The 16,498-nt window shown below is 31.2% G+C and overlaps 1 long non-coding RNA gene across 1 annotated transcript; it reads right to left on the bottom strand.

The window, feature by feature from the left end:
• Positions 1-4,660: 4,660 nt before the first annotated feature.
• On the bottom strand, positions 4,661-8,726 carry LOC114393305. Its single transcript, XR_003662527.1, has 9 exons — positions 7,669-8,726; positions 7,483-7,569; positions 6,851-6,915; positions 6,444-6,571; positions 6,233-6,273; positions 6,023-6,133; positions 5,325-5,581; positions 5,109-5,174; positions 4,661-5,014 (listed from the first exon to the last, which is right to left on the bottom strand). It is a non-coding gene; the product is annotated as an uncharacterized LOC114393305 (long non-coding RNA).
• Positions 8,727-16,498: the final 7,772 nt, after the last annotated feature.

The following is a 16,498-nucleotide window of genomic DNA, read 5'->3' as shown; positions in this document are numbered from 1 at the left end:
TACCCTCCATCGAAGAGGAAATCAAACCTACGTAGTTCTTTTTTAAGGGTGAATCAAGCGATTCTTTTTACTCGGAAGGTGGTCATTTTAAGGCGTTGGACCTTAAAGATGATCCTTTTTACTTGGTAAGAAAAACTGAGGTATTAAATCTTAAAATCCTTTTTAGTGATTTTTTGCGGACGAGCTTGACTTTACGAGTTGATTTTAGCCTTAGTTTCACTTTAGTTATTTAGTCAATTTCAATTAAGAAAGAGAAATCCCAAAGAGAAACGTTCGATTGATTTTTTTGCTTTATTTTACTAAAAGATATTTTTTGATTATTATATTATTATTTTACCTCTTTTTGGTTTCAACGTGGTTACGGCAGGATCGAACGGTCGGATTTCATTTTAATAGAAATTAACGGATATTACAAATCAAATTATTGGTGAAAATTTATTTTATTTTTTGATTAGGCGAGAAAATGACTTAAGTAAATGACTGAAGCACGTCAAAAGGGGGTACGAAAAGTAAATGAAACGAGAATAAAAGTACACGAAACAAATGGGGACCACCACGGGTACATAGAATGAATTGAAAAGTTCGATTTCGGGTACTTACCGGTTGAAGACCGAAGAACAATGAAAAACGAACGATGAATGACGAAGAACGGTTGAAAATCTTCGTGAAATCACCCACAGAAACGTTACTGAAGCGCCTCGGCTTGGATTTTCTTCACGGAAACAATTTTCCTCAGTAATTTCAAGTGAATACGAAGTGCCAAGAAGGATGAACCCCTTCCTTCTTCACTCCTCCCTCTATTTATAGCAAAATAGGGGAGGAGCTTGCCACCCAGCTCGCCTAGGCGAGTCAAATTGCTTCCTCTAGAAGCAACCGTTGCTATTTGCACCCCCTTTTTTTACTAAATATACCCCCTTTGCTTTTTTTGGTGATTCTTTTTCCATAACGTTACGAAACTTTACGAATTTCGTAACGATACTTGTTTTCTTTCCGTAAGGTTACGGAACCTTACGGATCATGTAATTACTCCTTTTTTAGCTTTCGAAAAGTTACGGAAACTCACGGATTGCGTAACAATACTTCCTTTTAATTTTCGGCACGTTACGGAATTTCACGGATTGCGTAACAATGCTTCCTTTTGATTTCCGACGTGTCTCGGAACTTCACATATTGTGCAAAAAAGGGTGCTAAGTACCTCGAAGCGGTCAAACAAAGGTTACATGCCATGAAACAATGGTCCCCGGACGAAATTAGGGTATGACAGCATTAATCGATTACCAGTAACCAGCATTCTTTTCAAAACTGATTTACAAAGCTGTAATCGATTACCATAATCATGTAATCGATTACCAATGTTTCAAAATGTTAGATTTCAAATTTCAAGAGTCACAACTCGTGATAAAACTTTTTCAAATCATTTCAAACTTGTGTAATCAATTACATAATACTTGTAATCGATTACCAGTGTTTTTAAAAAATTTTATTTTCAAATTTAAACATGAAGAGTCACATCTGTTGGTGTGTAATCGATTATACTATGATGGTAATCAATTACCAGTGACTGATTTCGAAAAATAAATTACCAAAAGTCACAATTCTTAAAGTGACTTGTTACTGAAGAGTTTTTCAAAAGTCACAACCTTTAAGTAACTAGTTTTCAAAAAGAGTCACAACTTTTAAAGTGACTAGTTTTAAAGAAATTGTCAATAGTCACAAACTTTAACTTGAGTCATCAAATGATTATAAATATGTGACCATGGCATGAACTTCAAAAAGACTGATTCCTTTCATGCATAACAGATTTCCTTCATCTTTCTAAAAGTTTTTGTTCAATACTTTCTCTTTCAAGAAAAGTTCATTGACCGAAAACTTGTGCTATTTTTTTCTTCATTCCTTCTCTCTTGTCAAAAGATTCAAAGGACTAATCACTTGGGAATTCTTTTGTTTCTTCCCTTCTCCCTCTTGACAAAAGATTTCAAAGGACTAACCGCCTGAGATATCTTTTTCCCTTTCCCTTTAAACAAAAGATTTCAAAAGACTAACAGCTTGAGATATCTTTTGTTTCCCCTTACAAAGATTCAAGGGACTAACCGTCTGAGAATTCTTTGTCTTAACACATTGGAGCGTACATCCTTTGTGGTACAAGTAGAGCATACATCTACTTGGGTTGTGATACTGAGAACAAGAGAGGGTACATCTCTTGTGGATCAGTTTAAGTGGAGCTTACATCCACTTGGTTGTTCAAAGAGAACAAGGGAGGGTACATCCCTTGTGGATCTTTGCTTGTAAAGGTTTTTACAAGGTTATTGGAAATCTCAAGAACCGGTGGTTGCTTGGGGACTAGATGTAGGCACGGGTTGTTGTTGAACCAATATAAATCTTGTGTTTGTCTTCTTCTTCCCTACTCTCTTTAATTTTCGTTGTGTACTTTTTATTTCCGCTTTACTTTTGTCTAAGTTATTGCTTTTTTTCTTTACTTTTTAATAACTTAGTAGTAAAGCCTAATATAATCTAGTAACATTAAGAAGGATAAGTTTTTAATTAGTCAAGGCTCATTAATAATTAATTAAACCCCCCCTTCTAATTATTCTGAGGCCACTTAATCCAACAGTAAGTGAGGAAATAGAGATGAATGTAGAAATTCTGTAGCATTATTGATTGTTGGCTTCGAGGATTGCATGTGAAGAGTCATATATTATAATTATAAATATATGAGCTGATATTTTTTTTGTAAATTTAATGTGTATTAGAAGTTTAAATTACAATAAAAGAAAAAATATAAAAGAAATAAATATTATTGAATAATAATATTTTTTGTTGATAGATCAAGTAATAACTTTATTTTTGTCTTGACTTTTTTTAAAATCAGAAAAATTAAAGTTAGTTTTTAAAAAAAGAATAAACTATAAAAAATTGGAATAAATAGAGGTTAAAAAAGATTTTTTTTCCTTATACATGTAGTTCTATTTGGAATGAGTTTATTGGTTTTAAATGAATTTTACTTATAAAATATAACATCGATTAACTTAGATATAAATGTATGGCAAGAAAAAAAGGATAAAAATTGTTTTTTTGAACTTCGATTGAGACAATTAGAATCATAGAAAAACGATTAGTATAATATAATAATTACAATAATAGAGGTATATAGCGTTTTGACAAAATAACAAAACAAAAGAAAAACAATATCCAAAGTAGTATCATAAAAAGTTGCCAAAATAGACATTTTATTAACCTTGTAACAATCAAATGCTGCTGTAGACTGCAATATTAATGGGTGGTTGATTTGCGGTCCGAGACCATTTGAAAAAATACAACTTAGCATTTGAGTATGTTGTCTTAGCAAGAGAAGTTATGTTTGGTGATGTTGCAAAGAAATAGAGGCTTAAATAACTAAATGCAAAGGACAAAAGATTATGATTGAGTTAAGTATCTAACAAAGTTGTTAATATAATTGAATTAAATGTGAAAAAACCAATACAGCAAAATGACTAATGTGTGATGGTAATCAAGTTTAACATCGATGAAACAGAAGAAGTTTGATTGTGTGATATGTGGACATAGATCGAACAGCTACACAGGCAAACATATAAATTATATATATGTATGTGCTCTAAGAACACAGCATGCTAGGATAGGTTTTCTTTTTTTTTTTTTATATCAAGGAAATGTGAAAATAGAACATGGATATTACATGGTCTGTAAAACATAAGCATTCGAATAGGTAGCAAATAAATATGAGATGACTATACCAGGGAATGTCTAAGATGATACTATGTTGATGAGAGGATCAGTTGTTTTATTCTGGAATAGTTTTTATAATTTTTTTCTATTAAATGTCAAAATAGGATATGCATATTACTTCATCTATAAAGTATAATCAGTTGAATATGCAGGAAATAAAGATAACATGACAGCAGAAGGGAAAAACATGGATAGACACCAGAATATAGACAAAATAAAAGAATGTTGGAGGTTCCTAAAATTAAAACATCTACAGGCAGGAAAGGATATCTAGAAAGAACTTAAATAGAAGGCATAAATAATGCGTACTATTCAGACATCATATATAATTGAGAATTTTGTGTCCATCGAATAACAATTTGGGTGTTGGAACTAAATTTAGTAACTATTATCACAGGTCAGTATGAATGGACAATGATACATGTAAAGCTAGAGAAAGTAAAATAATGAGGAAATAACAGAAATAGGCAGATTTAGCATTGTTACCGTATGAGAAAGGGAAAATATTCGGCAACTTTAAAAACTCCAAAAGATAGACAGAAATGGAAAGATAAAATAATTATTTTATTTTCTTATAAATCTCATTTATAAGACTTAGTATAGATTAGAATTATTACAATTATTTGTATAAAGAACGCTCAAGAAGCCTCAATTTAATCAGTTACTTTAGAAAGTTTAACTTGATTATTATCGATATACACAGCCAATAAACAGGAGACAATGGAACATTGGAAAGTTATCAGATGAAGCCTGCTTTCATTGATCCCATGCTTTCATATAAATCTTAATAATACTTGTTATTGCAAACGACCATCTCATTTGAATTCATATATATATATATATATATATATATATATATATATATATATATATATATATATATATATATATATATATATATATATACGTATAACATAGAAGGCTAGCATTTAGAATAATCGTGACATGATGGTTCAATCGTTAGCATGTTCATAATTCAAGTTTTTTTTATATCATGGTTCAATCGTCTGCCTCATGCCTGTTGTTCAAGCGAAGGACTGAAATGAAGATCAAAATTCCATCTGTGTTCATAGACCATAAAGTTGATAGTAACTGACTTGTAGATATTTAAGTGCTTCCTCAACTGTTTTAGGTCATTAGCAAAGAACAATTTTCATTGATATTGTCTGAGGCGTATTTGGTATGAGGCTCCATCATAGTTAAACCGGGCGAATTTTGGATAACGTGGCGCCCACTGTGAATGGTAGAATGAAGGTATTTATATATAGTCCTGGTCAGAAAATGTGGTAAGCGCAGATGTTATGTATCAAGGCAAAGGAATGCGTTGAAAAAACAATATGAATAAAAGAGTAGTCAAATATCACCTTCTCATTGTGAAATGCTGCAATAAATTGTAATATGCAGGGCCGGGTCATTATGGGATCCCTCATCTACAATAAGATAGCCATGATTGTTGCAGTTACAGCAACCATTCAGCGTGAAGAGAGCAATCATTGCAATTACAACAAAGATTCAGGGTGAGGAGAAGCAATTAATTGAAAACAAAAGCTAAGCAAATTAAAGTTTGCTAGACTACTTACCCTGCTTGACGTTGTTGATGATGTCGAGCTCATCTTTGAGATGGTCAGAAACTAATGATTGTTTGGGGAAAAATCTAAGATAACATATTACAGCAATGTGGTGAAGCCTCTGCATCCTCTGCTATATAAGCTAAACCTCAGGATGTTATAGGAAGGTGAAGGAGCAGATTGAACGCATTAAATTACTACATTTTCCCAAAATTCCAATTAATGGAAGATTGGTTTGGTTGGAAACTGTCCAGTCTCAATCGCTGTTTCTGAAGAGTCAAAATTGCACGGGGGTTAGAATCATTCGCAGGCTAGACGACTGTGCAAGCAGATCAATATTTATTCATTCATAGTAAATTATAATGGCCTAAATGCTTTATATACCACACAACAACATGAGCAAACAATGCATGTTAGATATACCATATGTCATATTTCTGAATCAAAATAGAATAACATATGATTTAAAAATTCCTACATGACTTAAAGCAAAACAATTAAAACCAAACCAAGTTAATCTGACATTAACATTCAATGACCATGCAGGGGAAAAAATGCACCAATACGGGTAAAAAACAGCATCCATAGTTATGGATAACAATTGGAACAATCCTGCTAATAGAATTTACTAATAGATTTTAGTTGCCAACCACATGTGGTTAGATTCTTTATCGAACAAAACAAATATGAAACATAAATAACAGATTTACCCAAGAAATCCAATTAATGTGGCCAAACAATACTAGACTGAGCTTCTGTAAGAAATGCATCCTATGAGATAATTGGCTGAAAACAATTGCCAGCTAATGAAGGATAGGAACCTGTGAATGAATGGATAACAGAAGAATCAGATGAATCTGATAAAGAGGAAAAACAACAAAAAAGTATAAAAAAAAGTAGCATTGGCAGGAAAAACCAACCGTGAAATAAATGCAAATTCAGCAAATGCATGCAACAAAACCTGGAAAAACATAGATCATATAAAATATTTGATTAATAACTTGGCAAACTAACTAAAAGTTAACAATCAAAATTATCAAGAGAGTTAAACTCGGCAAAATATGTCATTAATAACTTGGCAAATAGATTCACCAAAGGCAGAACAAAATGCATAAAAGATGAGCAAAATACCTTTGATTTAATTGTTGCTTCCATTCCACCGGCTGATTAATTGCCAACTTAGAAGCTAGCAAAGAATTGCTAACTAAGGATGAATAGCATCCTCCAACAGGCAGAAATAGAAGCATAAGTTGGATCTGCTGAAGAAGAAAAGCAACAAACTATATATGATACCCGACAATAAAATGTAGAATAATTAATAAAGTTAAATAAATGTTAGAAACAATATTAGACATTAACCGTAAAACATATTAGACATTAACCGTAACTACATAACTTTAAAAACAACCCTTATACTTGGTGATGAGAAAGGGCAAAAGACAGCCTCAGGGACTACCTAGATAACAAAAAATAAACAATTCAACCAAAAAACCATGCATATGCAACTAAACTTAGCAGGAAGGCAACAAAAGAAAAACCTCATATGGAGAACACAAAATTGCACGTGTCAGCAGGAGGTAAACTAAACTGGAACTCAAGATACCTGCATGAAAAAGAAAGCAAGGAAACGAAGCAAGTAAAGCAGCATCCAACACTCAACAATAAGCAAATGAAGCAAAAACAAAGAAAGAAGCTTTGGAGTAGTTGAGGGAATGACCGGGAATCCATAAAAAAGTTGAAACTTGCACTCAAGTGGAAATGTGAAAAAAAAAACAACAAATTGAACAGGCCGCAACACATGGACCATTGCCACAATAGTAACTTTCAATGCCCCGTATTTGATGAGACAATCACCAAGAAAACCATCAGCTACATGGTATAACATCAGACATAACAGAATTATTACAAAAGAATATCAAGTTGCCGATTTTCTGATTGTCCTGAGCCGCTTAAATTAGGACCAACTCAACACCATAAATAAACATCCATAAGCAATCAACAACGTACAAAAAAAACAATATTGCACGTTTTGCAAAAGGACAAATATTAATCATGAAACAAAGCCCACATGCATTGAACAAAACGAAAACTCATAAGGCAGACCAACATCGACAAAAATCGACACACCAAATCAAAACAACACCCCAAAAAATCTACATGCAAAACCAACCACAAAATGGAAGACTTTCAGAATTGGGCATTGAGACCCGCTCAGTTTTGACACGCCCTTCCCAGTGGAGTTCATAGCCTCTAGGTTCTGCTCAGTTATCATCAAGGGAATCATTTCCAAGTCAGACACAAAGACCATTTCTGAGATAAATAACATTTGTGAAGTAATTATCTTATTTATGTTTACTTGTTAATCGCTTCTTTGCCTGCCTCTTGCTGAATTTTACACCTGTGATATTTCCTGCAGGAGTTTATTTGTCTAACTATTGGTACAATCACAAATTAACAACCATTGTTATGGACAATCACTCATGGTGTTATGCAGCTTGCATTTAGTGCCATAAGAAAATAGATGGCTATACAGAACCGTTTTTGTGCCCTCGTGGCAAGCATAATGTTAACCAAGCAAACTAAGAAAGCAAAATTCAACACATGTCAGCAGTTCAAGCATGTGCACAATAGTCTTTTCCCTATACATCTCTTGGATAAGACTTAGTATAGATATAGAGAGAATATAGATAGACATAGAATATAGAATACAAAATATAGATACATTTTACCCTTTTTGTGATCTCCTTCACCTTGCCTAAATAACAACCAAAACATACACCAAATAAAATTAACAAAGATACAACCAAATATGCATAGACATAGAAAACATTAAACGCATTGCAATTATAGGTCAGCTCATGCTTCTCTGAAAGACTTACCTATTCGGCGATCTTCTTGACCCTGCCTATAACACAACCAAAGCATACACCAAATGACCTCAGGTAAGCCAGAATTGGGAAAAAAGGTAACAACTAAACATGCATAGATATTAGGAAACATTTGACACATCGTCATCATGCGTCTGTCAAATACCAAACAACATCAAAGATATCAGTTATTGTTATTGAAAAACCACAAACAAAGCCGAAAACATTTGTGAACAACAAATCAACAACAACACCACCAAAAAACATGCATGTGTAACCAAACATGCATATTGAAACAACAATCCGTGCGAAACACACAGTGCATGCATGGAACAAAAGCTCAAGAGCGAAAACCAAAACAGTGAAAACAAACAACATTCCTTGCGAAACACAACATGCATCAATGAAACAAAATCTCGACAACAAAAACCAAAACCGATGAAACAAAAGTTCAACAGGAAAAACCAAAACCAGATAATAATAGCTGAAAATAAAAATGGAAACTTTAAGTATTTAAGCATAAAGAAAACAAAACCCAGACTTGACATGGAAAACACATAAAAAGAAAGAAAGGAAAGAAACGAAGGAAGCAAAATGAAGAAGAAACAAAGGCAACGAAGAAGAAAGAAAGCAAAACGCAACGAAGAAGAAAGAAAGGAAATGGAGTTGGTGAAGAATGGACGGGCAATGCAGCAGCACATGACACCTGTAAGCAATTTAAGAAAAAGAAGACACGTGCAATAATACGTGGAGCAACCAACAGACCTGGAAGTGTGATGCAAAAATGCCCAAAAAACCAATAAATTGGACACATGTTAACAGTTGGAGCATGGGCACAATAGCCTCTTCCATATACATCTCATTTATAAGACTTAGTATAGATGTAAGTATAAATAATTTGTAACCATATATATATATATATATATTATAAATAAAACTAAAAGTATATAAAAATATAATTTAAATACTTAAATGGATTTATTGTATTAATAAATTTTAAACTAAATTAAATTAGTTTTTTAAATTATATTTTTATATATTTTAAATTTTATTGACATACTTTTGATTATTTTTAGTAATCCTCCCTTAAAAGATTTAATAATTAATGAAATATATATTACTTATCGTAAAAAACATATACTTATTAATAAATCTAATAATATATGTTATTAATGATATATATTAATCTTTTAATAATATTTTTTTCATTAATTATAATCTAACCCAAAGAGATATGTATACTAATTAATAGATATGATAAAAATGATATTTCTATGTCTTTTTATCAATTGTTATTACCTAGGTTAATTATATGCTTTTGTATATTATTATAAGTCTCATATATATATATATATATTTCTAATTATTAAGATTACATTATAGACATATTTATATATAATTCGAATAAAATTGTTGGATCAAGTGGCCTCAAAATAATTAAAAGGGGGGGGAGGTTGAATTAATTATTAATGTGTCTTGACTAATTAAAAAATTATCTTTCTTAATGTTACTAGATTCAACTAGGCTTTTACTACAAAGTTAAGAAAGTAAAAAACAAAAACAGAAACTTAACCAAAAGTAAAAGCGGCAATTAAAAGTATACATCGAAAATTAAAGAGTGTAGGGAAGAAGAAGACAAACACAAGATTTATACTGGTTCGACCACAATCCGTGCCTACATCCAGTCCCCAAGCAACCAACAGTTCTTGAGATTTCTTTCAACCTTGTAAAATCCTTTACAAGCCAAAGATCCACAAGGGATGTACCCTCCCTTGTTCTCTTTGAACAACCAAGTGGATGTACCCTCCACTTGAACTGATCCATAAGAGATGTACCCTCTCTTGTTCTCAGTATAACAACCCAAGTAGAAGTACCCTCCAATGTGTTAGGACAAAGGATTCTCAGACGGTTAGTCCTTTGAATCTTTGTAAGGGGAAACAAAAGATATCTTAGGCGGTTAGTCCTTTGAAATCTTTTGTTTAAGGGGAAGGGAAGAATCAAAAGAATTCTCAGGCGGTTAGTCCTTTGAATTCTCTTGGAAAGAGATAAGGGAGACACAAAAGAATTCAGGCGGTTAGTCCTTCTATTCTTTTGGCAAAGGGAGAAGAGAAGAAAAGATAGCACACTTTTGTTTTCTGCAGAATTTTCACTTACAGAAAAACAAGGTTTGGAAAAACAAAACTTAGAAAGCTTTTTGGCAAAGGAAGAACAAGAAGAGAGATGAATAGAAAGGAATTCTTAGAAGTTCTCAAAAATTGTTAAAGAGTTGTAAAAAGTTCTATTGAATGCAAGTCAAGGTCTTACTTTTATAGACTCTTCATGTCTGATCAAGAAAACCATTGGAAGAGTTATAACCTTGAGAAAATCATGTCAAGAGTTACAACTTTTGACTTTTTATTCGAAAGTTATCACTGGTAATCAATTACCATAATCATGTAAAAGATTACGCAATGCATTTTATGAAAAGTTGTGACTCTTCACAATTAGATTTGAATTCCAACGTTCATATACACTGGTAATCGATTACCAATATAGTGTAATTGATTACACCATTTGAAAAATATTTTGGAACATTGCAAATCAGTTAAAAACATTTTGAAATCAAATTTGGTCACTGGTAATCAATTTACATGAAACTGGTAATCGATTACCAGAGAGTAAATACTCTGGTAACTTAAAATTTTTTTGAGAAAACTCTTTTGTAAAACAAAATTGTGCTATGTTTAGATTTTTTGAAAAAATACTTCGCTTGTGAAGTCTTGATTGTTGCTTCTCGATTTCTTCTCTTGAATCTTGAAATCAACTTTTCTTGAATCTTGAATCTTGAGTCTTGAATCTTGATCTTGATTGTTCTTGAATCTTGAATCTTGAATCTTGAAACTTAATTGTTCTTGAATCTTGATTCTTTGAGACTTGATTCTTGAAGCCGGATTCTTTGGAACTTGCTTAACTCTTGATTCTTTGACATCATCAAAATAATCTTGGAAGTCATTGCTTCCACAAAAATTTGATTACTATCAAGATAATATATATTTTTAATTTATATACTTTCGTTGAATCTTGTGTTTAGTTCCCAAACATTCATATTGAGCAATCTAGTCCTTGAATTTTATAGAAAAAATGTGTCTTTAGTCCTTCGTCACAACTTGAAGTTAAAAAAAATGCAAAAATTGAGGAGTAATGTAACACCCTTGATTGTCAACTTCTTGACAGCTGTCACACTATGATACTTCATACGATGACACTTCACTCAACTCTTTATTGATCAGAATCCTCCATAGGTAATCCTTTACGAGATCTCGACAATCTGCTTTAACAGTTTTTGGGATCAATGACTAACCTCACAAACCAATACAAGACTTTTTAACATGCTTTGTTCTCACTAACACACTTTCTGGGAAACTTCCCAAAAGGTCACTCATTTCATAATTATTCCAAGCCAAGCACGCTTAGCTATGGAGTTCTTAAGTAATGGGCTACTGAAAAATAAATGCATCTTGTTTGTATAGGTAGTACCAATTAATTCATTTAAATCATCCTTAATTGTATAATTTCATACATGCATAGTTTTTGGATCCCTGTTTTTCCAGTGTGATTCATTCGGGGTGTTACATGCCCACTATCTTCTACCTGGTTTGTTCTCGAATCACACCGTACTGGGAGAGATATTTGCTCTGATACCATTCGTAACATACCTGATTTTCAACTTCTTGGCGGCTCTCAGACTACGACACTTTACACAATGATACTTCGCTCAACTGCTTGTTGGTCAAAACCCTCCACCGGTCAAAACCCTTCATAGGTAGCCCTTTCCGAGATATCAAAAATCTACTTCGGCTGCTTTCAAGATCAATGACTATCTCTATAAACCAACACAAGATTTTTCAACGTGTTTTGTTCTCACTAACACGCTTTCTGTGAAATTTCCTAGAAATTCATCCATCCCATAACTACTTCAAGCCGACATGTTTAGCTGTGGAGTTTTTAAGTAATGGACTACCGAAAAGTAGAAGCATTTTTTTATATAAGTAATACTAATTAATTCATTTAAGTCATTTGTAATTGTATAGTCACATACCTACATAACATCTAGATCTTCTTTTTTTCATGTGATTCGTCTCAAAGACTAAACCATTTTTTAAAATAAATTTTAAGGACTAAATTGCACGATGAGAGTTCGAGGACTAAAAATAAGATTCATCAAAAGCATAAGTGACTACAAACTTATTCTATCCTAGTTATTATTATATCTGATGAGTTACGTTTCTTCTTTTTTATGATGAGATTATTGTCTATTTGTGATTTCTGTTGTGTCTGTAAAATCAAAAAATCTTTCAAAATTTGAAACAAAAAATTAGTATGAATTATTTCTTTCTTATATCATTTGAATAAAAAAATTAAAAATAATTTTTTTTACGTATAAAATTATTAAATAATTTTATAAAGGTCATTCGTTATTAAATTTTATTTGTTAGAAGTTAAATATTTAAATAATTAAATTACAAAAGAAAAACACAGTCCCCTTTGATCCATTGTTGGATCCTTCCCCGTATATGAGTGTAATTTTCTAAATATAAAATATTCTCACGATTAGTGTTGGTAAAGTTGATCCCGATCCCGTCTAATTTACCAACTGTAAATTCACCAAAAATGAAGTAGGATAGGTTGACGTATTTTTTAATAAATGAGTCAAGATTTTTTATTATTATTTTTTTTTTGTTTTATGAGACATGCTACTTTGGCACTTTGGCTAAATTGAAAAAAAAAAATAGAAACAAGAAAGTTAAAAATTAAGAAAAAATGTAAATCGGAGTAGAAATTAAAGAATAAATAAAAACTCAGTTTGAGTTGAGACCTTTGAGGACTTGAAAATAAACAATTTAAAAACTCTTATCAGATTAATCTATTCCAACCCGCCAATAATTTAACGTACCTCGTAAAAAAAGATTGAATGTAACTAATTGGGTTATAATCAAATATGTTATATATTGAACATCAAATTTGCAAAAGCATTAGTTGACATCGATTATTTCTTAATTTGTATCCTTTTCATATCTAAGCATCTAAGAATTATACTACTCCAGAAAATTAATAAGAACTACTGTGTCCTAAATTTTTTGTACAAAAAACATTATTTTTTTTTTCAATCTGGTCGGTTAGTTCGGTTAACTAATTGAGTGTTTGTGTTTGATTCTTACTCCAATGGTTACTTCACAAATTCCTATGTCGGATACTCGCATTCTATGAGAAAACAAATTGTTAACTTCCGATTCAATGCACATTCAATGTCTCAAGATTGCAAAATGAAACATTCAATAAGAAGAAATAATTAAAATTAAATAAACTTTTTCACGCGTGAAAATCTCAAATAATAGACAATTAAAATTTATTTTTTTAGGTAATTTGTAGGTTGTATTGTAACTTAAGTTCTATCGGCTTGAAAGCAGCAATGAGAAAAAGTATTTTAGGATTTCAAGTACATATTAATCAGATATGATTATATGAATTCTCCCTAATTGGTAAAATTTCACATGTACTGTATAAATGTTTTTGGTTTGTCTCTCTTAATTATTTACAAAAAAAGATCTACTTAATAAAAGAGATAACTTTCACATGAAAAAGATAATTCCAAAATTAACTGGCATTAAAATAATATGAATAAACCTTAGTAAAAAGTGATTTTTTTTTTCAGAAAAAACTTACAAAACAAAGGGCTGTATTTGATTAATAGGAAATTTTCGTTAAAATACAATTTTTTTTCAACTCTTAAATAAATAAGGTTGGGAGAAATTAAGTTTGGGTAGAAGAGTTTAATTGCATTTCTCTTCTACTATGAGTGATTTACAGTAAAAAAAAAAATTATGAATTAAGTGCAAAATTTCCTTAGTGTACGTACGGGTAATTTAACTACTTTCATTCATGGGAATAAAATAGATGATCATAACCTGGAAGATAAATTAATGGGTGCTTGAATTCGGATCAGAATGGAATATCTATGGAAATGGAGCTTTCTAGTTTTGTCTGATTAGGTGGTGCATAAAATTAAACAAAAAGTCATTTGACCTGAACTATATTATTGCCTAATGATTTGAATATCATTAGAGGTGCTCTTAACATGATCCTCACTCCGTTGCCACCATTTAAGAGCAGTTGACAATCAATGATGATATCGAAATGGTAGCCAATTATTCATTGGGGGGCGTGTAATTAATATTCAAGTAAGTTATATAATTTGATGATGTTCCTTAATCCATAATCACATCATTGGAATATGAAAACTAGACTTAATTTAATGATGGGTGGGTTTCTAGGTATTCTCATCATATGGCTTTCAAAGTTCATTAAATAATTGTACTATACTATGTAGGTAAGTCTATTACATTGTTCGTTCGTTGGAGAGGAATTGCTTGATTTATAGGTAGTGGAATAAATGTGCCTATGAAAAAGACAAAGCCCCTATGAATATAAAGATTTCGTTAATCTAATGTGCTAAATATTTTATTAGTAATCATTATAAAAATACATAAAAATTACTTAAAAGAGAAATTGACTATAAATCTAAGGATTATTATATGAAAAAGGCTACTAAATTAGATTGGCAATAGGTTATAACAATGTGTTTGTATCAAGTAAAAGAGATTGTCACATAATAGAGTTGATCAAATATTTAAGATAACACCAAATAAAAAAGAAAAAAGATTCTCACTGACAAGGTCTATCCATTCTCTTTTGTTGATGTGCATAACAATGTTACCTTTTATCTTCTTCTCACTCGTTTCTCTTCCCTTTTCCCTCCCATTCCCTTCTCCTTTCACCATTGAAGACTGTCATTATCTTTCTTTTCTTGTAATCACCCTTAAACCTAAGCTTCAATCACTTTGAAACTAAACGCCAAGCATCTACCATTGAAATCGCCAACAACCATGCCACCAGCACTAATCCCTAATCGCTCAAATTTCATCATCGATGTGAGAACACAAGTCTCGCCATGATACTCGACCACCACCAAGTTCATCCCTCACCGAAAATTATGCAGCTTGCATTGTGTAACCAGTTCAAAATTAGAGTGACGAAAAATTGTCAATTTTATTGTAAAAGGACTAAAACTAAACTTAAAATTTTTAGAGGACCAAAAATGTATTTTACTCTTTTTTTTATTAAGTTTTAATAAATGTCTTTTTTTGTTACACTAAATATGTATTCATTAAATAAAAAGATAATATGTGCATGCTACAAATAATTTTAGAGTGTGTTTGACAAGATACTTTAAGTAGCTTCTAACTTTTCATACTAGCTGAAAAATTTATTTGATTATTTAATAAATATGGTTTTTTTTAGTAACTTCTAATATTTTTTGAGACACTACTTGAAGTAGTGTTTTTTAAAACTATAGATTCAAGCTTATAGCTTTTTATATTTATTCCCTTTTTGTTATTAAACATTTATTAGATTTCATTTTTATTTTTTTCTATTTAAGGTAAAACTTTATTATTTTTATCCTTTATGTAATTTTATATTTTTTTAGCTAGATTTGTCAAACATAACCTTAATTGATTACGTGTTTGAGCATTAATGTACTCCTTGCTTTGAAGTGAGTAATGTGAGTGTCTGTTTGAGCGTTTTATTCCTTGGTAATGGTTAAATATGGACATGAATTGATAGTTAAAAATAAACTATGCATACCCAACAAGTGTAACCTAATTGACAACACACACTGAGTTTATGGGAAATGAACTTAGTTTAATTCTCATATAATACACTCTTAGGGAGGTGCGATGGGCTTTAACTGTGATTAAACTCTGGACAAAAGATTAGTCTCATAGCCAACCCAAAGGACCAAGACTTATGAGAATACCTCAAGGTCCCACAAGGAATTAAATGTCCTAATTATGATGGTTAAAAAATAAAAGAAAATAAACTATTCATTTGTTATTTTTGTTTTTCCCTCTTGTAAAGTATTGGAATAAGACTCATTCACAAAATTTTCATATTTCTTTATGTCCCTTTAAAAAAATATTTTCACATACATCCCTTAAATAAAACTCTCTATGATAAGATGCATAAAATAAAATTTTGAGGGCTTAATTGCAAATTTTACTACTCAACTTTTATTATTTTGTAAATTTTATCACCCAAGTTATATTTTTTCAAATTTTACCACTTAAGTTTTCAATTTTTGCACATTTTACCATTGCTAATGAAAGATAAATGATTTTGACTTTTGGCATCAATTGTAATTATAACCAATGTATAAATGTGACTTTTTACATTGGTTATAACCACAACCAATGTCGAAAGTTACTTTTTGTTGGAAAATCA

The sequence above is a fragment of the Glycine soja genome, chromosome 17, assembly GCF_004193775.1.
Source record: "Glycine soja cultivar W05 chromosome 17, ASM419377v2, whole genome shotgun sequence".
In the NCBI taxonomy this organism is placed as follows: Eukaryota; Viridiplantae; Streptophyta; class Magnoliopsida; order Fabales; family Fabaceae; genus Glycine; species Glycine soja.
This window is presented reverse-complemented; position numbering and strand designations above follow the sequence as displayed.